Source organism: Aythya ferina (assembly GCF_964211825.1).
Source record: "Aythya ferina genome assembly, chromosome: 1".
Classification (NCBI taxonomy): domain Eukaryota; kingdom Metazoa; phylum Chordata; class Aves; order Anseriformes; family Anatidae; genus Aythya; species Aythya ferina.
Window position 1 is genome coordinate 32,829,262 of NC_140296.1, and position 26,258 is coordinate 32,855,519.

Sequence of the window (26,258 nt, forward strand, 5' to 3'; positions counted from 1 at the left end):
AAGGCTTTCAAGCACTGTGGTACTGGTGAGAGTAGCATCTAGGCTAGAAAGATGTGGTCGACCAAAGGTACTTATTTATCCCTGTAGGTAAGTAGCATGGCACTCACTGCTTGTGAAAATAGGACTAACAAAACAAAACAAAACAAAACAACAAAAAAGTGGCCTTCTCTTTACTGTCTTCTGAGCATGTGTTTGCTGGTTTATACTAGAAAGCATCCCCACTATCCCTGGTTTATTGTTCTCTTTCCCAAATTGTACCCAGGCATTGTCTAGGAGGATGTCAGGGAGCATAGGGAGCATGCTGACAAATGACAATGTGGGCAGCAGTGACAGAGCCTAAAACTGTGCTCTTCCCTGACTTAACCCACTGCTAATTTTCTAGCATGTTTTCTTACATGCTTTTGGTCCTTGCCACCTAGTACAACTAGCACTTTCCAAACCAATGACCATTTTGATGGTTCAGAGACAGCATGTGCTGGGGACCATTCTCAGTAGACTGTATGGGTGAGAATGCTCTGGTTTTGTCTGCCTCCATCCCATGTAGTTTTCCAGCAGTATACATTGCATATTTTTTTACTCTGAATTGGCCACACTTCCCCTCAAGATGGATGCAGAATATACAATAAATGTCCAGTTTCTTGCTAGAGAAATTCTGCTCTGACAGAGGGTAACACTGCCCTCATATTTTGTATTCACTCTAAACATAAACAAAAAGAAACAGACAAAACAGCAACAACAAAACCCACATAGTTATTACTTTTTAGGATCACTGTATGAAGAGTGGAAGAGATGCAATGTGAAGTACTATATAATGTGGATTCCACCAGCATGTACTACTTGGGGCAGGGCTGGAAAACAGTGCCTGATTCTGGTTTATTTAGTAGTATGGGTAAATTCATATGACCCTTCTGATATTCTCTACTGCCATTCTTGAACACCTGATACTGTGAGTGATCTTTATTGCTTTGACCTCTTTGTCCACATTGCTTATGAATATTTAAACTGTCCAGACACCTGTTGCAGATTCCTGTGGGACACAACTCATTGGTTCCCCTTGCTGGGAAAGCTGAGCATTTATTCCTACACTGTTTTCTAGTGTTTTTTTTTTTTTTTTTTTTTTTTTTTTTTTTTTTTTTTTTTTTTCTTCTTTACCAGTTATTTATACATATGAGGTCCTTTCCTGTCATGCTATTGGAGCCTGGTCTCTTTAATGGCCTTTGGTGAATGACCCTGCTAAACATCTTTTGGAAAGACTGCTGTTTACTTGTTCTAAGATCCCTTTAGATAATTCCAGCAGATTTTACAGTGATGACAAGTAATTTCACTTTGTAGAAGAGAACATTCTGTTTTTCAGCATGCCATATTTATCCATAAGCCATTTTACGTTATACTTTCATGCAGTTACTTATTCACTCAGTGCAAATGCTATTTATTGGTCTATAGTTTCCCAGTTTTTCTTGTAGCTTCTTAAAATGGATGTCACATTAGCCACCTTCCAAGACTTCTGATAACAAGGCAGATTTAAATTAGAATTGACATACACTGGTGAGTTATTGCACTATTTCAATCTTGAATACCTCGAGAACTGATGATATGTGACTATTCAATTGATCCATTTGCTTCATAACCTGTTTTGCTGATGCAATCAGACAATTGCTCAATCTGAGACAGTTCTTCTGATAAACAAGGCTTATGAAATCGGAACTTCCTCAGATTTCTTCATACTGCAATGCAGATACAGAAAATTCCGTAACTATTTAACTGCCCTGAGAAGCTGTGGATGTTCCATCTGTGGAAGTGTTCAAGGCCAGGTTGGATAGGACTTTGTGTAAACTGGTCTAGTGGAAGGTGTCCCTGCCCATGGAAGAGGGGGTTGGAACCAGAGGATCTTTAAGGTCCTTTCCAATCCAAACCATTCTGTGATTCTCTGATTTTCTGCACTGAACTTTTCTTTATTTTGTGCTCCTTTGTTCTCTATTGACCCTCCTGCATTCTACCTTTTCTGTTAAGAAAAGGAAGCTTAATGGGTACATCTTCGTTCTAAGGCCAAGTGGTACCAACTTGATTGCATCCATCTTACTTAGGATCCTACTGCAAACTGGTCCCAGAGATGGGATTTTTGCTAAAATCAAAACAGTCAAAGAATGAGACATGAATTAAACAGCAGAGACTATAGCAGTTGAGTGTTTGAGACTGGTCATTAATCAAAACAAATGTAAGCACAGACTCTCCACCAATCTTCCTGTTCTGATGTGTTAGAAAAAAGAATTTATTAGAAGACTTATGTCTTTTTTCAAGTTAATCTTCCAACTCTTTTCAGGGTAATGGGAATTGTTATTTTTGCCTAAAGTTTTCATGGGGAGTCCCATGGGGAGTCCTGAACTCCAGGAAGTTCATCTTCTGTTTCCTTTCATGGCTTGCTTTGAGATATTTTTCTTAGTGTCTTTTGACATTCTCTTAATGGCTTTGCTGTCCAAAGCTTGACTCAAGCAACTGGCCAGCCTTTGGATTTACAATCAAAATAAAAGAAATCCATCTCATTTTCCCTGAGTTCACTCCCAGGTTTCTCTCTGGCAGTGGACAGTCATTTCCAATGTCTGAGGGCTTTTAATACATAAAGGAGTTCAGCGGTTTCTTCCACTTAACCTAAATGGCTAAGTTTCTTCCACTTAGCCACTCTCAACAGCTTTAATGATATCTGTGATTGTCCGCAGTTCAAAGACAGGCTTGTTAGCAGCCATTAACACTTTCCAGTGCCAAGAAAGGTAGTTCAGCAATATTTATAAAAACCCTGTAAATGGACAGTAGTACAAAAACAGATGTACTTTGTGACACAAACCTGTTTCTTTCTGCAAGCACAGTGGGCTTTTTCTTATGTCACTACTAGCCTAGTGGATGGCCGTTGTTTATGTGTGTTTTGATTTCAGGTTCATATAGATTTAAAATCACTTCGTTACAAAATTAATCATAAAATATTTTAGGGATATTATTATTCTTACTCCGCAAATTCCCTATAGTTTCCCAGAGATAAGGTTACCACAAGGGCATCCATGATATCCACGTCCTGGCAGCATGTGCTTGTCACCCTTCTCATCTTGAAACAGATGGCAATGCAGGACCTTTTGTATTTGTACACATTAGGATGAAGCTAACTAAATTCAAGAAGCAGCTAATTGGTAGCCATTGCAGTTCTACACTGGGCTTCAGACTACCAAAATTTAGTACAGAAATAATCATCACTCATCTCACTGGTCACAACATCTTCTTTCAACTTCAGGTTAATCTAAATTGATTGAAAAGATGTAGAGGACATAGCACACATTTGTTTTATAAGTTGGGCAAACTAAGTATCTCAGTAGAAACACTTCATCTACCAAAGAGCTCACAAGGTACATCTTATCCTGAAGTTAATGGAGGCAAATGAGACCATAGGGGTGTTTAGAAATATATTTAACTGACTAACTTTTGGCACCTGCAGTAGAATATAACTTACTTATAGTTTAAGGCCTTGATTTACAAAGACCACCCTATTATTAAAAATATTTGTAAGCCACAATTGCCATTTTTTTTTGTAGGGACCTAATTCAAAGCTCACTGAAATCAATGGAAGTTTTCCCACTAGCATCATTGATCAAGGTATAGGACAGTGGTGTGCATACATCACCTTTAGACACTGTTAAATCCCTTTTCATACTGAGCTGAGACATACACAATGAAGATTTCACTGCTGCTTGAAAAATTGCAAGCAAGAAAGTTATCATGACATCCCCCATAAAAACATTGTAAAATAATAATAAAAAAAAAGCAAAAGTGTTCATTTTATGTGTTCACATTCAAAGTGTTCAATTTCATGATGTGTACCCACATAAGTATGTGTTCATTTGGATGTATGGGTATTGTTAACAGTTTGCATGTACAGAAAAAAAGAAAGAGCCAGCATAATAAGTAAATAAATAAAAAGAGAAAAGCTTAGAGAAGAATCCACATGAGAATTAAGCCCCTTCTTTAAAAGGAGTAGTTAACACAGAGCTAATTTCCTGACTGTTGAGGTGTTTTTGTATTAATATGTTAAAGAATGAAGGGTCAGCTATTCTAATGTGCTCAAAGTACTTTTTCACTGAATGTTACATACACTCATGCAGAATTCTTTAAAATATCCAGTTAACAATGGCATGAACATGCTGTTGGTGACTAAAACAAAGTCACAGAATCACAGAATCATCTAGGTTGGAAGAGACCTCCAAGATCACCTAGTCCAACCTCTGACCTAACACTAACAAGTCCTCCACTAAACCACATTACTAAGCTCTACATCTAAACATTTTTTAAAGACCTTCAGGGATGGTGACTCAACCACTTCTCTGGGCAGCCTATTCCAATGCCTAACTACCCTTTCAGTAAAGAAGTTCTTCGTAATATCCAACCTAAACCTTCCCTGGCACATCTTTAGCCCATTCCCCCTCGTCCTGTCACCAGGCACGTGGAAGAATAGACCAACCCCCACCTCTCTACAGCCTCCTTTAAGGTACCTGTAGAAAGCGATAAGGTCACCCCTGAGCCTCCTCTTCTCCAGCCTGAACAATCCCAGCTCCCTCAGCTGCTCCTCATAAGACTTGTTCTCCAGACCCCTCACCAGCTTTGTTAATAAATGGTAACTGAAAATCAAGCAGTGAAATTAATGTTCACCTATCCCAACTGAAACTCTGTTTAAGTGAAAATGGTTCCAGAAGACTTCCTGTATTATACTTCCACATTAGACCCACAAAATTAATTAGTATGCTTTACTCGTAGATGGATACAGGACAAGTAAATGCTTCCCTTAGGATTCTGCCATTGTCTATCTTTTCCTTTCTGTATATATTATTGGCACCATGTTTTCTAGCCTTCTCTAGTCACATCCGACTTCTTCCTCATGCCAGATTCTTCCACTAACTCACTCTGAGTTGTATATATTCTCAGGCAAATGTTTTCATTCATTAGTCCCATGGATTCAATGGAACAACTACTTCTCTACTCACTGTGAGTAAGGCAGGCACACTAAGATTAAATGAGCTAGTCACATGAAAAAGCAGCAAAAAAAAAAAAATAAGAGAATGTGTGTCTTGCACCTCATAATCACAAATGTTGCATCCTTTTTTTGTGACCTTGTCAAAAAAGACTATGCAGATGGATAGTAAAACTGACTGTCATAGTGTGCGCTGTGGCAGAGTATGGTTATATACGAGATAACATGGTAGAGGACAGCATTGTTTACAGCTCTGAATAAAAGAAGGTTGGTTGGAAATACACTCAGAGCTGCTACCAGAGGTAAATTAAATTAAAATTGTCATGTAAACCATGTTTTTCACTCACATAGCCAGAGAGCATTTGTTTTCCACTTTGAATATTACAACATACTGTTGCAAATACAGCTTTGAAGTAATTGTTTTACAAGTAAAAAAGCAATATTAAGAAAACTTGCACTTTATTGACTGCTAGATGGTTTATTTTTAACTGTCCCTTGACAGTTAAGGGCTTGAGTGGCTGGGAAAATAAGACAGAAGAGACAAAACCACATGACCAATTGTACACAGATCACAGTGTGAGAACCTCTGATATTGTAAATGCCAGACTGCTGCACCTATTTACCCTATCCTTTACTACAAAATCAAGGGTAAGCTCTTCAGAGTAAAGATCGTGTCATTTGGGAGCAAAATCAGCAAAATGCATAATGTTTGTTTGTTAACTTTCTTTCAGCTTTCAGCTAGGTCACTGTTGGATGCAGGATATTTGAGTAGATGGAGTATTGACAGTTAGTCCAGTATGAAATGCTCTAAGAAAATTGTCAACAAGCTGCCGATTTCTGTCCTGCAAGATGATGCCAGAATACATTTGAGCAGCACACGTTTCCAACCTGGCATTTACTTTAGACTGCCAAAGATAAAAGGTTTCAGACAACAGAAGACTTTAGCAGTGTCAAGAATAATTCATTACCCAGCACTATGACATACTCTGATGAATATGAGGAATTTAGCATTGCATCTTGCTAATATCTCTGTTGCAGACATTGTTTTGGACTTTTGAAAACACTTTTCACATGCAGAAAGCAATTACTGAGTCATACCATTGATTATATATTTGTCTCTATTTTTATGAGCCTTCCAGTATAATTCTGTGATGCCTATTAGGCTAAATTTACTGAATGGTGCCTCTCTTTCCTTGTTTTATTTTGTTGATTTGCCTGTTTTCTTCTTGGATAATCAGCTTTCGATCTGTGTGGAGGCTGTGCTGAAGTCTGTAAGGAACAAAACATCTCCGGCTTGCTGTAGCTGTTCATGTGGTTCAGTAAGCAAAGAAGGAAAAGTCTAAGTCTGTAGCCCAGTGGTGTAGCCCACAGACCATGGCTTCAGCTGTTTGTGCTCCAGGGCTTGGGTTTGTGGAGCACAGCTGTGTGACCTTGGCTCAGCTTTACTGAGAGGAATTGTTGTTGAGCTGTAAAAAAGTATATAACCTAAAGCCACTCAAGATAGGAAAAATGAAAATAGACGGAGAAGTGAAATTGGTATGCTGTTAATTGTAACTCAAGGGCTAATGAGAAAAATAGTTGTATGGAAAGGTCTAAAACTCTGAGAGGAATTATAGAGAGGTGGAAGATGAGAGCAGGAGGGCTTAAGATCTGCCTCTTCTATGGGGCAATGGGAGCTGATTGCCCCACTCTCTGGCCTCACCTGTGCATGTAGCAGAGGTAGTATGTATGTTACTGATCTGTCCTGTCTGGGTCCTGTTAGACAATAAGTGCCGTGCACTTTTTAAACCATGTATGTGTCTGCTTCCAAATCTCTACTCATGGTAAAAGGTGTCCAAAGAAAAGAAACACAGCAAAAAGACAGCCTGTTGAGGTAGAAAGAGGGTATTCTGAGGTAGGACGAGGTAAGGTAAGGTATGATGAGGACAGATGAGATATGACAAGGCATTACTAAGTATCTAAGTATACTAATTGCAACCTTTCAGTACTTAAAAGGGACTTATAAAATAGATTGAGAGCAACTCTTTGCTCAATCAGATATTGACAGGACAAAGGGGAATGGCTTTAAACTAAAAGAGGAGATTTAAATTGGCAATTAGGAGAAAATTCTTCACTCAGAGGGTGGTGAAGTACTAGAACAGGTTGCCCAGAGAGGTTGTGGATGCCCCATCCCTAGAGGTGTTCAAGGCCAGGTTGGATGGGGCCCTGGGCAACCTGATCCAGTGGGTGGCATCCCTGCCTATCGTAGGGGGTTTGGAACTAGATGATATTTGAGGTCTTTTCCAACCTGAGCCATTCTATGATATGATTCTATGATATGATCTTATGATATCTGCTTCTGTGGACATTTCTGTTTTCACCTAAAAACTGTTGAATGTAAAATTTATGATCAATCCCAGAAGCCAAACTTTGAATCTACTTCTCCTTCCCGTTCACCCATGCGTTTTTTATGGAAATTACTATGGTGGTCTTTGATAGCCTTTGTACACAAGGATAAATACATCTTCAGTGTTGATGTAGAGACTATGCAATACAGTTACTTTGTGCAAGGAACTCTACATGAAGTGGTGGTGTACAGCCAGGGCTGCTTTCAGGCAAAATCATAACATTCAGGTATCTTGACTCCTTGTGCAGTGGCTGTGTCAGGATCCAAGGTCTGGCAGCCATGGATGGCAGCCAGTCTGAATCACTCAATGCTTCTTTGAACTTTGATGCCAGTGCAGCCTCCTAAACAATTTTTATGCCTATCTGTGTCATTCAGATAAACTCAGTCCTGTTCCAGTAGAATAAAAGAAACATAGAACCTTTCCAACGTTACCCCTGCTCTCCTCTACCCTCCCCCTCCCCACCTCATTACAGTTCAATAGTACCTTTAATGCACATTTATTTTTCATTTTGTTGAAGGCTTCCCACTTGGAAAAGGTATTATGAAGCCTGCCTTTTTCTAAATATGGATATACTGTGTGGAGGAGGAAGAAATCAATTTATTCTGTTTCTTTTCCAGAATGATTCCTGACATATGTTACCGAGACTGTTTTCAAAATAGGAGAATTCAGTAAATCAATAAATGTAAATAGTTTATTCAGAAAGTGTATGACTATCATCGACAGGAGAGATTTGTGGCTTCCCGTTGGAGAATAGCTGTTGTTTATGTTTTAGTTCACTCAGCTAACAAGAATGTGGAAAAAGGCTCTTGAAAGAAAGGAATTGTCTTCAGAGAGTTTTTTTTTGGTACACTTAGCATTACAGTAGAAGCCTCTGAAATGACATTTGTGTCAGCTAAGGGGAAAAAATGCAGCACGTTTGTGATAATTTAAAGCTTGTATCACTAACGAAGATAAAGAGAGAGAAGTATTTAAAGCTTAATGATACAGCAATAGCAATTGCCCTGTGATAATGAACAGCGTAGATTATCAGGCAAAGCTTAATGAATGACTTGCTTACAACAAGCTTTTTATAAACAAATACTGGTTGAGTCCTCTTTCAAAATTAGTACTGACATGAAAGTGAAATGATTTAATTAAAATATGCAAGATAAATAAGGACTTGGGTAAGGATGCTGTATTGAATAGTTTGGCAAGTGTTTGCTGATAATAGGGCTTCCAAAATTACCAGGCAGGTACAGTATATATCTGTTTTGACCCACAAAATTATGTTAATACTCTAAGGACAGACTGAAGCTCTATCTACAGCTCCGCCCACGTATTAAGAGGGAAGAGCTGCTTTTATCTCCTTCCACTGGATTCCCACAGTGTGAACATACACGTCAGTGAAAAGCATTAGCTGCTTTTCCTCTTGGTTGACAATGGGAAAATCAGGAAATCAGAGCAGATATTAGCACCGAGCACGCCCATACAGTGTAGCCAGGGAAGAGCTGGTCGGAGTGGTGTTGTTCTGATGTTATTGTCTTCAGTATCTGAATTCAGAGATAGGGAGGAGAGGAAACCTCAGTGCAAGGCATCTTCATCATTCACAGGGAGAATAAGTGCACACTGCTGGCTCGTGTCAAGATTTTCGTCCACCAGAACCCCCAATTCCTTCTCTGCAGAGCTGCTTTCAATGAGTTCTTCTCCCAGTCTATGCTCATGTCTGTGATTGCACTGGCCCAGGTACAGCACCTTGCACTTGGACTTGCTGAACCTCCTGAACCCCATTAAGTTCATGTGGGCCCATTTCTCAAGCATTTCCAGGTCCCTTTGTATGGCATCCCTTCTTTCTATTGTATCAACCACACCACTCAGCTTGATGTCATCTGAAAATTTGCTGAGGGTGCCCTTGATCCCACTATGTCATTGATAAAGATATTAAACAGCAGTAGTCCCAGGACAGACCCCCTGAGTTCAGCCTTTCATCAGGCTGAACAACCTCTAGTATGAGCAGCCCTAGATCTGTTAGCCTCTCCTCTTATCAGAGAGGACCAAGTTTGTTAATCAGCCTCTGGCCCTTTCCTAGACTCTTTCTGTCATGTCTGTATGTCTCTTGCACTGCAGAGCCCAGAAATGGATACAGCATTTCAGGTGTGGCCTTAACAGAGCTGAGTAGAGGGAAAGGATAGAATCACAGGACCGTAGAACAGTTTGGGTTGGAAGGGACCTTAAAGACCATATAAAGACCCCCTCCCCCATCCCCACCCTCCAATATAAGTAGGGACACCTACCACTAGAACATGTTGCTCAAAGCCCCATCCAACCTCCCGATCACATCCTTTGATCTTTTTCATGCTCTTCCTCATGCAGCTCAGGATGTCTATAAGCAGATATTGTTGGCTCATGCTGAACTTGTCTGATGTGTTCCCCTATATCTTCCTCTGCAGAGCTGCTTTCCTTCTAGATGTCTTCTTTTAAGTCCACCTCACTGCCTACTTACCTAAGCTGTATTTCATCAGCTTTCCATGAGGATATTATGGCATCAAGATTATGGCATCAAAAGCATAGCTGAAATAAAGAAAAACATCCATTGCTCTCCTCCAGTACACAAAAACAGTTACCTCATTGTAGAAGTCTACCAGGTTGGTGCTGTTTGTAAACCCATGATGACAACTCCTGATCACCTTTTTGATCACATGTCTGGAAGTGGCTTCTAGATTTAGTTTCTGCATCCCCTGTTTATGTATTAATATGCAATGACATCTGCTGCTATGTTCAGACTTTGGTTGGAGCTGCAAGCAGAACTACATTTTGCAGGCTGATGTCAGCTGGGTGAATATAATTAATTTAATGATTATTTAGAATTAAAATTGCTTAATGGAGAGCAAGTCAGTTGTGGAGGCCATCAAAACAAGGCTATAGAGAAGATTCCCATGAGATGCCTTCTTGCACATGTGAGAAATAAGGTTCTAAACATCCACTGATATCTTTTAAAAATATTTAACCACTTATTTTTTTCTTTTCTTTCTTTCTTTTTCTTTTTCTTTTTCTTTTACTTTTTCTTTTTCTTTTTCTTTTTCTTTTTCTTTTTCTTTTTCTTTTTCTTTTTCTTTTTCTTTTTCTTTTTCTTTTTCTTTTTCTTTTTCTTTTTCTTTTTCTTTTTTTTTTTTTTTTATTTATACTTTTTTATTATTTTTTCCTCCTGATAATATATGTGACTTCATTAGAGAAAAAAACACTGATTAGAAATGGTTCAGCACCTGGAATTTATGGTCAGTTCCAGACCTATACGTCTCTGGGCTTATTGAAAGAACACAAAATGAAGTCATAGACTTTGCAACAAAAACAATCCTGTTTTCAGTGACAGATTATTTTTACCTTTATGTTAAAATTGGGGCTAGATTCTGGTACACTGAGGTAAGAGCCTGGTATGTATATCAAGACTGTAGGGAAGACAGAGCCGTGTACTATGCCCATAGTGAAATGCATATGACTCTTTCTGTCCCTGTCATTATGAGAATAGACACAAAATGTTGTATTAGTTCCACAGAATTTCTGGGAGTAGGTGTTAGCTAACAGGTGATTTAATGAAATAGAGAAGACTGGAGCATCAGAGGAGAACACAGTTAAAAAGCAGTAGGAGTAAAATATCTATTCAGCCTCATTTGCTCCTTTCTCTGAAGTCCCAGAGATCTGGCTTTTATGTTTTCTATTGTTTAAGCCACAAAGCAATCTAATTTCTTTTGATGTATGTCTTAAACAAAGGACCACTAGCATGTCCATTGCTCTCAGGATGACCTGTGACAGCCTAGAAATCTAGGACAAGCCTACTTGCTTTCAACCAGCAGTTTCTAGCATGAGAAAAAACAGAAGAAAACAAAACAGAGAAAAACAACAACAACAAAACCAACCAACAAACCAAACACCACCAACAAAGAACAAAACAACAGAAAACAGCAACAACAGCAACAATGACAACTAAACAAATAAAAACAACTTCAGTGAAAAAATGCACAGAAGTGAAAGAGACAGACTACTAGCAAGGAAAGTCTTCCAAATTGTGGGGAGAAGAAAGAGGAAAACTATACTTCTAGTACAAACAGCTTTGTAAAGTTCCATAGTGCTTTGAGGGACATGTGCACACAAGTAGGGATAAGTAGAGATATGGAACCCACTCTGAATATTAACAGAAAGGAAGGAGAAAATCCACTTTTTTTTTTTTTTTTTCTTTTTTTTCTATTTTGTGAGCATTTCTTACTTCAATACACAGAGTTGGGTCAGTCTTCTGAAAAATTTTGCCAATGATAAAGTGGGAAATAGCAGGTTCAGCCTTCATTGATCTACAACTGATGTTTCTTGTTGTCCACTCTAAAACTGGGGTTAGATTTTATCTATTTATTTTGTGTTCCAGAAAATGAATAATTGGCCTGGCAAGGCAAAACAAATGTGGGCAACAGCGACAGTTTTCCAAATAAGCTATGTGTACTTATGAAAGCCACAGAATCCATTCAGAATCGTAAACTGAGTCAAGCAAATACATTCTATACATATTAGCCATTTTGAAAAATGCCATCATGTGCTGCCCTTTTGTTTACTTCTGTTACTTGTAAAGGTACACTGCAGAGCTCCTAGCATAACCCTACTGGCAAGGAAATCAGTGTGACCAGAGTTGAAGCAGCAGAAAACTTTTTGTAGGAAAAGTGTCAAGGCTGACAGACAGGATACACAGAAAAATAATGACAAATATGGATATTCACATCTGTTCATATAGGCATTTGTACTCAATCCCATGAATTTATAGTTAACCTTTTAAACAAATAAGAATGGACCACAGCTCAAATTTGGCAAAGTAGAGTGTCAGTGATTTGATTGCAATACAATTTTTGGACATTTTTCTTTTTCTGAATATATTTTGTTAAATTCAAGGTATGCATAATTCAAGATCAGTTCTTGGACAGTCAATGAAAAGGAAAGAAAAGAAAAAATGAATTCATAAAGTAAATTGCATGTTACAATTTACTTGCTTATCTCTAGTTACAACAGACACAAAGGAAAAAGTTGAGGCCTACAAGCCATCTGTGTGTGTGCATAACCTGAAGGTTGTCAATGACAAGGTAAGTAAACAAAAATCTGCCCAGTTTGGTTTACAACTGTTGACAGCATGGTGATTGCTAAGACAGGTGATCCTCATTAGAGATGGCAACAGCATAAAGTATTGGGATTTTAATTTCGGTCTTTATTTCTCACTGTGTGATAGTTTATAGTCTCAGTATGAAAGAAAAAAAAAAAAAAAAAGATGAGTGGGAGCAGAAGGCCAGAAAAAAAAAGTTTCTTTTTGTTTAGGCAAACTCAGCTGTAGCATTCCAAGTGAAATGATGGCAATGAGCTTTTCCAGAGTGCCTATTTAAGAGTTTCTATTTTGTGGCAAATGTTGTACTAACGCTACAGAGAATAAAATTACTTCCAGAGATTTCCTGTAGAAGGACATGATACACATTCCCTTGATGCTTCAGGATGTACAAGGCACCATGTCTTGTTTACTCAAGGCATTGCAGCTCCAGTCTTAGTATATGGATTTCAAGCTTCTTAAGGTGGCACAATATCAGTGATACAGATTTTAATTGCAACATCCCAAGATCTCCAAAGTTACTCTCTAGTCTACTACTTCCTGAATGTCCATTAGTCCAACCTAGGTAAAAATTTGGACTGCTCTGAGTGCTTTATTTTAGAATATAAAAGGATGAAGATGCAAGATGCAGTTTTTACTTTTTTCCCAGACTGCCAACTTAGGGAGGCATTTCATTTTTCATTTTGTTTCATCCTTTTGATGACTCAAAGGTAAAAGTACCTCCTGGTACACACATATGCAGTACATTCTTGTGTGTTAAGTGTTCCTTATACTATTCTCAAACAAATAATTAACTAGACAAAAAATGTTGATATGAAAAAATTAGTATAGTCTTGTTGCAGACCAGAAAATACTAGATTTACAGTTATCTTTTATCTTGTGTCACAATATTCTCCAGTGTTATTTGTGTGTGTGTGTGTGTGCATGTCTGTATGTTACACTTGGACCCTTTGAAGTTGCATCTTGCACGAATATTACAAGCAAAGAAGGTAGAAGTAATAATAATAATTATTATTAAATTAATCCACATTGATTTTACAGGAAATCCAGATTACAACTGGAAAACCTGAAACAGTGTTCTCAAATCTGTTAGAGTGGGAATACAACCCAAATGGGGTGGTGATGGAGGAAGCATTCTTAAATGTCTCCACCCGAAGAGAAATAGGCCTACTAAAGTGCTGTGTCATATAGTCACAGTTTAACAAACTTCTGAGTGTCGAAATGTCTAATTAAATGAGCGATCTGTCTTTCCTATGGGGGAAATCATCATTTTGCTATGAGATTGCTCTAAAGGTTACACATGCATTGACAATATTGATGAAGAAAGTACAGAGCCTTTATCCGTTTAAAGATATGTTTGAAGAGTTGGGCTGTACAAAAGGCATCAAATTAAAGTTGTTCAGCTTGTAAAGTGCTCACCTCTCAAAGCACCATTAGTATTAAGGGAGCAGATTAAACACAATTTAGATCACATTGAAAGACTAAAGTCAATTTAGCAGGTATATAACCATGCATGATAATGGTCTCTAAATCTACAGCAACAAGGTGAGGATATGCTTGGATATGCAGGATAAAGATGTGAAACTAAAATAATTTCCTTTGAGAACTATAAAAGAAGCAATGACGAGGAGGCAAATTTTAGATGCTAGTTTGTTTAAGTATGTAAATTCAATGGACTGATCTGGAAGGGAAATAAATCTGATAGCAGTTTTATGTATGGTCTTTAGGGTATTGTGAACTTGACCTTTGTTGGAGCAAATGGGTTTTTAGCTGAATGGTATAGTATTTCATTATTATTTGCATGCTGATAGCAGTGTGCAGATACAACATGGAGGAGACATGAAATTCTTTTTCAGAAAAGCATATGATCTTCTAACTTACTCTCCAGTCAAAATTGTAGGTGTTATGTAATTGACTTTGTGTGTGTGTGTTAGATTCTAATATGTTACCCATTACATGCTGGAATATATATGAGGCTGTACTGGGTCTGGCTGAGATGTTAACTTTCCCTGCAGCAGCCCATACAGTGCTATGCTCTGCACTTGTAGCTAGAACAGCAGTAGTATCACACCAGTGTTGTGTCTGCTGCTGAGCAGTGCTGGCACAGGATCAGGACTCTCTCTAACCCTCCTAGGGGTTGGGCAAAAAAGTGAGACGAGAAACATCACCAGGGCAGCTGACCTAAATCAACCAAAGGGATATTCCATACCATATGATGTCGCACTCAGCAATAAAATATGGAAACAGGATGAGGAGGGGAAGGGTGGGCTCTCGTTGTGAAAATGTTGGTCCTCCTCCTGAACACCAGCTATGTGTGTTGAGGCCCTGCTTCAAGGACCTTATCAAGCATTGTTCATTTATGGGAAGTAGAAAGTAATTTATTTCCTCTGCACTTCCACATAGTCTTTATTTGTTTTGTTTGTTTGTTTCCCTCCCCTTTTTTCCTTTCCCCTTCCCTTTTCCCCTTTCCTTTTTTTTCCCCTTTTGTTAAATTGTTCAGTTAATAATAATCTTTCCTTAATAATAATAATTATTATTATTATTGTCATTGTTATTGTTATTATTATTATTTCCCTGTAATTAAATTATCCTTATCTCAACCTGCAAGTTGTTCTTTACTTTACTTCTTCCCCTTCTCATCTGGGAAGGGGGAGTGAGAGAGAGGTTGTGGTGTTTAGCTGCCTATCATGGTAAAACCACCACAGAGGCTCACAGGGGAGAGGAAGCTTTAAACTGCAGCAAAATCACATTGTAGGTTAGAAGGTGTTTTTACGTTGGCAACACAAAGTTTCAAAGAACATGGAAAAGATGAGAAATCAAACCAGTAAAGATTAAATTTGTATGGTGCCCGGATAGAGGTGTGCTTAGAAAAACAAACAAGCATTACATCTGTCTATGGAAATCTTACCTGATTAAGTTGAAAAGTATCCAAGTTCATCTGCATTGTATAGCTTGGTGATCCATGCTTACTTATAGGCATAAAAAAAACAACATATGATTAGGCACTTAGTGTTCAGTCTAATCAGCCTAATGTTGATGCTTAACTTTTGCCTAGACATTAGGTAGGGAATCAGGACAGAACTCTAAGAAAAGAGAAGGACAAACTCAAGGAAAAATGAATACAGGGCTGCACAACTTGCCTTGCAAATGATCTAATACACTCGGAGGTGTAACAGCTGGAAAGGTGCTGCAAGTGAACTGTCATTGTACATAGTTACTGACAATACTTCCTTTACAGTACTGCGTTTGCTCATGGGTTGATTTTGCTGCCTCGCTTGGCTGGAACCTCCTGTCTTGAAGTGACTGGGGATCTACTAGCAACTTCTAGAGGCCCTTTATCTTCCCTAATGGAGCTGCTGTCAGTGAATACTTCCCAAGCCAACTCCAGGAATGCTTGCTTTCTCCTTGATCCATACTGCTGTGTGCAGGCTCCCAGTTCCACATGAAGTCTCAACCAGCAAGTCCTTAAGGTCTGCCTAGGCATGTAACGCAACCCTGTTGCTTTCCCCTTACCAAACATTTTGTGTTTACCAGGACTTGTAGTAATAAGCTATGGGAATTGCAAGTCTACCAAGTATCAGCTTTCTGAGCCCACAGAAAGGTGTTAGTTTCAGATGCTCCTCACTACCAGAATGAGATGGGCAAAACTACCTGTAAACAGATAGTTATTGGAAACATTTAATTTGTTAATTTCTGACAGACTGTACTTTGAAGAAAATGACATAAAAACAGAAGAGTATCTTTTATAAACTGAAAAATAAAAAACAGAAATAAATACTCTAACACACTAATTGCAGTCCTCTTTTGGGAGGCCTGTAAAGCTATAGGGTTGGCTAATACCCACCAGACATAAACCACCTGTTGCTAGCTTTGCCTAAAATGTTCAAAATCTTGCAAGCCATCTGTTATAGCTATACTGCACTAGTTCTTATCCTGTGCTTATACCTATGCTTATACATGTTTTGACCTCCTGTGCTGTTGATATCATTCTTAACTATTTTCAGAGGGTGTGAAAAGCTCCACTGTTCTGAATTAACATCCTGACTCTGTTAGGTAGTAAACTGTGTGCTTAATTGCAAGCAGCAGTTATGCTGTGGCAAAGGGGATTTCTTGCATGCACTAAATTAGAATGGTACTTAAATACCTTGCTGAATTTCAGCTGGAGTTTGCATATTGCACTCTTCCTAATAAACAACATTGTATTGTATGTCAGAGTGTCACATACCATAAGTAACCCACTGTTACATGCACTCAGCTGAGCAGAGCTGAAAATGAGAAGAAAAAAAAACACCTTTCTGTACAGAAGGCAGGGGGTTAATTAAGGAGCCCATCCGGTTTTTCATTTTGATCAGAACAAAAAACTAAATATAGGTTGCATGGTACATTAGTGTGTCTGTCAAAGACTGTGGCTTTGGCCAGGCAATTAAAGAGGGCAAAATATTCTAAATGAATTTTTAAATAGCTTCTTCCAGTCATTAAGCACACTTATCACATCCATATTTTGTAAATGTAAAACACTGAAGTTCTCAAAAGTCTGTTCTCTGCAGTAGTTTTTATTGATGATCCATCTGAGCTTCATTTCCTAACTGAAAACCCTTGTCGGTCAATTTATTTCAACATAACACTATTTGGTTGGATAGTTATTAATCCTGTAATTGTTCATGGCATGCCAAGAATAATTCAGCTAATTATTACAATATGTCTTACTTCTCCATGCTTCTATATGTCAAAATGGCCTTTGCACATATTGGAAAAAATCAGATTCCCAATGTAACTGAAGATATAAAAATTGATTATTAATTCAATGAAAAATAAAGAATTACATTTTTTTCTCTGCCCCACATATAATTTCTACTGGTCTGGATAATATTTTGACAAATATTCTCCTGCTAACTTTAATTGATCTATGAATACTACTGTGCAGCAAAAGCTAGGAGTGCTGCCCTCACTGAACATTAGTTTCAATTACAGAACAACTATAACAAAGCCTGCTGGATCATAATAGAAAATAACTTCATTTTTTCCAGTTCATCTTAGGTGGAAAAAAAAAAGTAATCTATATAATCTGTATATGTACTGTATTAATTGCAGTATATATATTCTAATGCATTTAAAATGCACATTTATGCATAAAATGCAACACATTTAATTCTGTGCTGGTGAATTCCCACATATAAATGATGGTTTGTTGTTCTTTGTATTTTCCGCTTTTGACACTATATCTTGATTTCATGGAGGTCAAATCTTTTATCTCTTATTGGACTAATAAGAATAAAATTAGTTTCTGATGGACTGAAATCCCTTTTTAGTTCACAATAGATTCAAGAAAATTGAAAGCATAGTGAGTATCACAGAATATTTGCTGTTTTATAGTTTTCATTAGCACATTTCCATAGTACAAAACAATGTTCTTAAATTGTATTCAACTGGGGCAAAAAGGATCCCTTGTTCCTAATTAATGAATGACTATGAGTTCTCTGAATCGGAAAAATATTTTACACAGTGGAGTTCGATGCCATGATATATATTGAAGCAAGACAGGATATTTGAAAATAACCACGTAAAAAGTCAGTAACATTTATTCTTATGACAGTTGTCCCAGAACATTGTTCTAACTTTGAGAATTTCCTCCAGAGAAGATGTCTCACTCAAGACTTCATGTATTGTTTATGTTCCACCTAGGGACTTATCCAAAGATGTACCACACCATTCTGAGAGCCTTTTGAATGGAGATGGATTTTTTTGTTTGTTTGTTTGTTTTTGCTTTTTGTTTTTCTTTTTTAACATATTTCAAGTCAAAGGAAGAAGCAAAGGAAAAATGGTCTGAAATCACAGAACCACAGAGGGGCTGAGGATGAAAGGGATCTCCAGGTGTCAACTCATACAACAACCTTGCGCAAGCAGGGACATCCAGAGCAGGTGGCTCAAGGTTATGTCCAACGGCTTTTGAAGATCTCCTAGGAGCCATACTCCACAACTTCTCTGGGCAACCTGTGCCTGTTCTGGGACACTCTTACGATAAAGAAGTGTTTCCTGAAAGAATTACTCAGTTCAAAATTAGCTTCTGAAATCAGTGGAAATAATCCTGTTATTGAGACAACTGCTATCTTGACTGATAATGGGAGTTTAATCACAGAACACCAGGATTACAGTGATAAATCTGAACAAATCAGACTCCAGCAATCATTGCAGCCAACTACCTTGCCCTAAGAAAGACATGCAACCTACAGCAGCCAATTGGTTTCAGTGACCAGATATAGCTAACTCTCATTTGGCACAGAAATCTGCCAAGTCACCAAAACATTTGAACCTTTTGGTTGAGTAAGTTTTTTGAAAAAGTTTCCCAATTTGCATTCATTGTTGACACACTGCCAAAAGATTTAGATGTCTGTGCGGTTTACCTGAACTGTGCAGATCCTCTGAGTTTCAAAAATTGGATAGGAATGGTCTTTCTTCTAAGATTTTATTTATTTATTTTTACATTTTTAATTGATGCGGTGTCTCACTGGGAACTGTCTTGATATTTCAGTATTTATTGTTGTGAACAGAAACAATTATAAGACACCACCCTGTCCCTTTAGCAAAACAAAATAAAACAAAGAAAAAGCCATGCTAGAAACTACAAAAAAAAAAATAAATAAATAAATAAAAAACAAAGCTTAAGAAATAGAGCCTTAAGAATGGTCTTTCTGTAAGTGAGCATAATTCCCAATTAGACATTTCAAATGCTGTAATGTCTAGACTTTGTGATTGCTGTGTTTAAGACCTTTCATACTTGTAATGGGACTACAGTTTAATGCTCACTTTTCCATTTATGTAATTCTATTTTTATCAGTATTTTTCTAATTAGGGATATTTTATGCTAACTTAATGTTCAGGGATGTGGAGATGAAGATTTGGAAATATGTATTATCCTCAGTGTCATATAGCATAGATGCTCTTACTCGGTTCACCTTGTAAAGTGAGAAGGCACTCTTGGTAGCACTTCCAAAGGGAGCTGTCTAGGAAACAGTGGAAAGCAATCTCCATTCTGCTAGAAACACTGATATTTTAATTTGTTTTTCAGATCTAAACTAAGAAAAGCTTAAATTTGTAAATCCCTAAAGTAGGAATTTTGAAAAGCAAGGATTCTTTTGAATCTTTGACCATTTAATCATTTTATGTTGGATATGAAAACATGTATCTTAAAATACTGTTAGAAAGTAGTACAGTTAATAATAATCAGATAGCAACGTAATAGAACAGACAAAATAGTGTACAATCATATAATAAAACTTGTGATATGCCATAACATTATTTCAAATTACATTATCGTAAATGTAATGAATGCAAAGTTAATGTCTAAATAAAACAGTTAATAAATCTATCAGTTGTTTAGATGTAATAAAAAATGATCTGAGAAAGTGAGAAAGTTAGAAAAAGGTCTTTTTTTTTTTTTTTTCTTTTAACAATGCTTGCATGAAATGATTCAGTTTAAACAAAACCACATTTTCTCTTGGAAAAGTACTGCTGAAAATGTTTCAATTTCTTTCTACTGGAAAGCTCACGATGTTTGCAAGTTCAAAGAAAACAGCAGTCAGGTCAAATAAGATGCTTGTTAGAAGTATCTAATCTTATCTTTTCTTCAAATTGATCATGTTTCTTCCATGAAAAATGGTCTATTATAAAAGAAAATTGAAAAGTAGGAGACAGCTCATTTCATACTTATACTGTGATGAGGGTTCAGCACCCATTGGTTCAATCATGTTATACCAGGATCTTAAGGCTGTGGCAGAGTGGACATAGGATATGTTCATGGCTATGATTTCCAAAGCCAATATCATGCTGCTGCAGTGAGTTCAATTCATTGCTTATGCAGTTACAAAAAAATAAGCATATATCTATTTACATATAGATGGTATATCTGCCAAAGTGAAAAACTTAAAAGAATAAGACTAGCAATTTCTATTGTGCATATTTCAAGAGGGTCTTTTGTTTAAAACAAAGGTTTAAAAATTAGTGAGTGCATTGGCATATTCTAGATCTTGCCTTGCACTTTCTCTGTGACCTTGAATAAAACATTTTAAGACTACTTTTGCATAGAGAAATTATTTGTATACAATCACAAATGTGATGTGGCTCTAATAGTGCAGAGTTTAAAGCAAAACTCTTTATTTTCTGTTCTTCATATATAAAATAATGTTAATATCACTCCACCTAATTTGCCTTTTAAAAATTACAATGATGTTTTATTGATTCATTAGTTTATATTTCTGTGCAGTACTTTGAAAACTGCAGAATTTTATGACAGTTATATATAATTACCAACAAAGGCAGGTAATTTCAGTTCCTTGATCTATCCTGCTACATATTTATGCCATTGGTTTTTATCATTATATCAGCAAAGAAAATGGAAATTTTTCACGTGTTGTGTATTGACTTCTGGGGCCTTCTGGAAGAGGGAGCCCTACCCTGCTCCTGAATTGGGCCATGTCCTGATTACACTTCTCAGAGAGATCTGTCTGTCTTTCATCTCCTCCCTATTAGGATTCTGTTTTATCCTAGAAATAAATATATGCTCATGGTACAAAGTGAGCTAAGGCACACTTCATCTGATGCCTTTATTTCAGTGACCAGTGAGCCAGCACCATGAAGCAAAACATGGAGTGCACGAGCCCCATAGCTTAAATACAGTTTCTGGATAAAATACTCATGCCTACTTGTAGAGGACAATAATGGAGTGTGGTGGAATGAGATTCTGGAGACCTGGTTAAGGCTATCTGGAGCACCCACTCATTTTCTGTCCCTTGGTTTTGACAAGTAAATGTAAAATGAACAAAGTACACCTTGAGAGTGAGGAAAGTCACTAATAATTATTATTAATGCTACTGTTGCTATTGTTGTTAGATGAATTCTAGGTGAAAAGCTAGAAAGTCTCAGAGCTAGTGTATCTGCTGTAATAACTGTGCTGATTCTGGAGTAATTAGATGAGTTTCCGTAGTACAAAACGTAAATGAAATGCATCAAAAACATAGCCTGCCCCATAAACACTGGGTGGTGTGGCTTAGATACTCTTATTCTTATTCAGACTCAGACAATTGCACGGGAAACAGCGATATTGCTCGGAAAGGAAGTTCAATGTTAATATGAATAAGAGTGAAAGACTCTGTTTTTTGTTGTTGTTGTTGTTGTTGTTGTTGTTAGTATAGTTATTAAAACATATTTTTCTAATATGAAAGAAAAATGCAGGTTCTCAGTTTGTGTGCTAGAAATACCTAAACTGCAGTTATCTGTAGCACTTGTACTGACTTTATCTAACCTACATTGTAAACGTTCCCATATTTTTTGTCCCTGAAAAGCTTTAGGCATCAACTATGTTTGTGACCTAAGTGTAATCTCAAACTTGCTTTCAATTATTTCTAGCCCAAGAGGCCTGAACTATACAAACATACTTTGAAAATTTGAAAAAAAAGCCCATGTTTTTATTTTTCCTGTTTGATACAAGTTATACATATGAACCATTTCAGGGCAAAACATTTGTTTCTAGTATCTGACAGTCTAGTATTTCAGTTCTTATGTACTAGCCCAGAAGCTTTGTTGAACTTGGAGATTATTTTTGCAATTATTATTTATAGCTTGTATTACCACAATACCTCAGATGGTCAGGCTCCATCTCTGTTAGGTACTGTGCAAGAAAAACATAAAACAAGCCCACCTTCCTCCACCCCCTGCCCCCTCCACCCCCTCCCCAACATCTCAATTCCCAGTGTGGTGTAACCACTTCAGGATACCCCTTTTTTTTTTTTTTTGTTTTCTTTCCTACTCTACATGTTGCACAGGCATTGAGGATCCTTTGGAACAGAAAGAAGATGCACAGTGATGACAGAGTGCAGGCTTTTAAATAGGAATAAATTGGTATTTTTATCTTCACAGTGTTTGTCTGTGAAACTTCACTTTAATTTGATTGGCCTCCTTTTTCATTTTTTTTTTTTGGTGATATTTTTACTGACTGATGTATAAAATAGGATATATTGTATTTCATAACAGGTTTTTATGCTTGCCAAAATAGATTGTACAAAACTGAACGGTTAATAGAGATAGTTTAGTTCTGTCTTGAAGATAGAGTACTAAGAAATTGGGTCCATCACTGTCATTTTTCTCAGAGATTCCTCTCATCTGTCACAACACAGTAGTTATGAAAAATGAAACCATAAATTCAATTTAGAGGGCAATTTGCAGCTAATCTTTGGAGTAATTCCAGTGTGAATAATGCAGCAATTTGGATGCATGGTCAGTCAATTCCATCTCTGATTTATTAGGATTTAAGATTTTTTTCTTTCATTAATGATAATTACCCAAGAAGATAAAATAATTTCTCAAAAATATCTATCTTCACATCTGTGGTTTCAGTTTTGAGAAAGGCTGCAATGTTGTTTAAACTTATTATGGGGGGGTGGGGGGGGGAAGCTTTTTTGCAAAAGATATATGAGGTATTTAAATTCTGAACTGTATCTCTTTACAGCACATGTGTGAACTGATCAGCACTGGTTTATGGCTGCTTTTATATGACTCCCATTAGAGCTAACATTTTAAATATCTCAGCATAAGGACACTGGGATTTGCTATTGATTCTCCACACTTCCTACACCTTGAAGATTGCATTAAAATCCAGCTCAAGCAAGAGTGACATTTTTTGTTCCTGTTTAAAAGTCAAATTTATAATCTGAGACTTTTTCTACTTATTAAATCCCTACTTTCTCTGATACATTATTTATGTATATATATATATATATATATATTTTTCTGTATCTTTCCTTCAGTTCTCAAGGTCTTCTCTTGATTTTAACAGAGAGCATCTATAACAGATATGTAGAACAGGTTATATGTTTGTGTCTATGTTGTTAATGGGAAAGGGAAGGCTACAGGGAAAAAAAGTTCATTTAACATTGGCTTTGAGATTTAGTCAAAATTTTAAGGCATCTACAGGAGTACCGCTCATGAAGTAAGTGACTTTGAAAACCTCCAGAGGAAAATCTCAAAATAGAGATGCCTTGACTTACTATGCCTTCAAAGCCTCTCTCCATTGCTGATGAAGAACTGTGGTACTTCAGAAGTGCTGGCTCTCAAGACACCTAGAGAGCTAGTTAGGCAGATTAAGGTCTACTGCTGCTCCTCACACCTGACACGTGGCGTGGCCTTCTTCCTTAGCTTTATGTCAGGTACCTCTAGTATTTGGTACTATGGTAGTATTTGGTACATTATACTATTCAGTATAATGGTACACCATTATACTTTGTAGGGAACCATTTCATGATTAGGAACAAGGAGAGTGAGGAAGGATTTATACCACCCTCCAATCAGCCCAGGGCCCAGAAGTCAGCCTAGGGTCCAGAAGGATTATCTCACCAACAAAGTTTTTACTTATACATCCTTGTTCTTTCCAACCACGGATTCTTAAGAATTACACTTTGTTTGTTTTGTTGAAATGCTGCAGAGTTAATTTGCTTACTTGCACAAGACCTTTGGGGTTCAGAGCAGCAGGTTCTGAGCTACAATGCCAGTCAAAGCCTGAGGTGCAAACCACAAATCTGTGCATCGTGGTTTACCAAAACTAAGGATGATGATTCTGTTCCAAAAGATTAACAGATACTTTCTTCCCTGACAGTATTAGAGTTTGGTATCTAAATAAACAATCACCTATGCTTAGCAAAATTTATTTCATTGCAGCACCATATTGCTCATGAATAAGCTGCCAAATGAAATATACTGCTTATTTTTTTTTTCAGTATTATTTAGTATTTTGACCATTTAAAAAGTCTTATTAATGTTCCTTCAGGTTTGGTATTGTTTACAATTGGAAATTGCTAAGTTTTAGTTGAATTTTGCACTTGAAAAAAAAAAATTTTTATATAATTATTGAAAAAGGGACGAAAGACAACTACATTACTTTCACACATTTCCGTATACTAGACTGTGTGCCTTGTCAAACAGGTCTGGAAAACTGAACCTTTTTTGATTACTGAAAAAAGTACATGTGTTTGTCTGAGCACATCACCTCTTTGTATTTGTGAAAAAAAAAAATTAAGCTGGCTTCACAGGAAATTCATGCACTGTTAACAACTGTCAAATCTGCATACCACAAGACTAGTGGTATTTAAATATGTATATATATATATATATATATATTATATATATATATATATATTATTTTTTGGTAGAATAAATTCCATGATTTAGTTTTTATTTTTATTCAGTGAATAGGTTTCCAAATAACAATCTTCTATATGAAGATAAGAGAGAACAGAATTTTGCTCATGGCACAACACTATAACTTTAAACCTTCACAACCAAAAGATTCTGTGTACCTTTCTGAATGTTGCAATTATGCTTGATGATGACTTCAGACTCCATCACAATGTCCAGAGCAATTACCAAAATAAATAAATACATACATGCATACATAAATCTTGGTGGTGCAGTATTTAATTTATTACTAGTATATTTAAGTAGTTTCCCTAAGGATGTCTAATTAAGATATGAAAACATCATATTTAATTAGTTCCATTCTCTAAACACTTCAAATCTTTTCTCAGCTGAAGTGAAGTTGATGATCAATCTGTGAAGTGGGGTCATTTTTGAGATGGGGCCACCTGACATATTAACTTCCAGCAAATATGAGATATTTTTCCTGCCTCTACTTCCCATGTCAAGGACTTCTGATGACTTATTTAATCTGCAGTGCAATTTCCATGCAACTTGAAAAACAAGTGGTGATTGCGAGGCAACTGTTCATGTGCAGTAAGTGAAATACATGAGGCTTGCTGTACATCAGGCTTGCTGGGAGTGTGCAGTGAACACCCTCCCAGAAACTCGGAGAAGATGAAGTCCAAAGCCTACCTGTAAGAGTGAGACTCAGCCACTGATGTGGGGAACACAGGCAGGTGTAGTGCTTGTATAATAACCCGGTCTTAGATGTGTTCTGTCTAGCAGGCTTTAACAAATCAGAGTTCAAAAAGGTTTTCAGAACCCAATTCTTCTCCTTCAGAACTTGGGAGAGGCCTGAAAATGTGTAAGACGGGCAGTGCAAAAAGTGATCACAATTTTACAGCTGCAAGCCACAGGGCTGGCTTACCCAGCATAGCCTTGATTGATCCACTAGACAACTGATGGACGGCAATCTCCAGAGGTTGACCAACAGTTCTCTTCCACAATACATCTAGACTCCAACTGAGCAAAGAGTGGGAACTGGAAGCAGAATGACCCTTGTATTGGAGTCTCAAGGCAGGTAATATATTACACAAATGATCTATTAAAGATCTGGACCTTGTGTTAATGCCATAAAAGAAAATATATGGGAGGGAAAGGGTGATCCTGCACAATGTTTTCCAGTTTAATTTCTCTCTCCAACATATGTCACTTACTAGGTTAACTTTCTTTTAGTTGAAAACCTTTGCAAAAAAATACAGTGGGGTCTGTGGCAAACTACCTCACAAGAAATCACTGAAGCAGGGTATGATCTGCTTCTTTAAGTTCCTTGACAGTTCTGTAAGGTCTGAACAAAGTGCAGCAAGCAAACTTGGATTTACTATGTCTTTGTGCATTGTGTTGGTTGTTGAAAAACCTTAAATTGCTTTAGGCAAATGCTTTGGGGAATATTACTCCTTCATTCACTTATCTAGGGGGTTTAAATTTTTCACTAGTTGAGGGATAAATACATCTGTGGAATTAATTTATCAAATTAATACTTGTGTTGTTGAGCTTTATTCGTTCCATTGGTTAT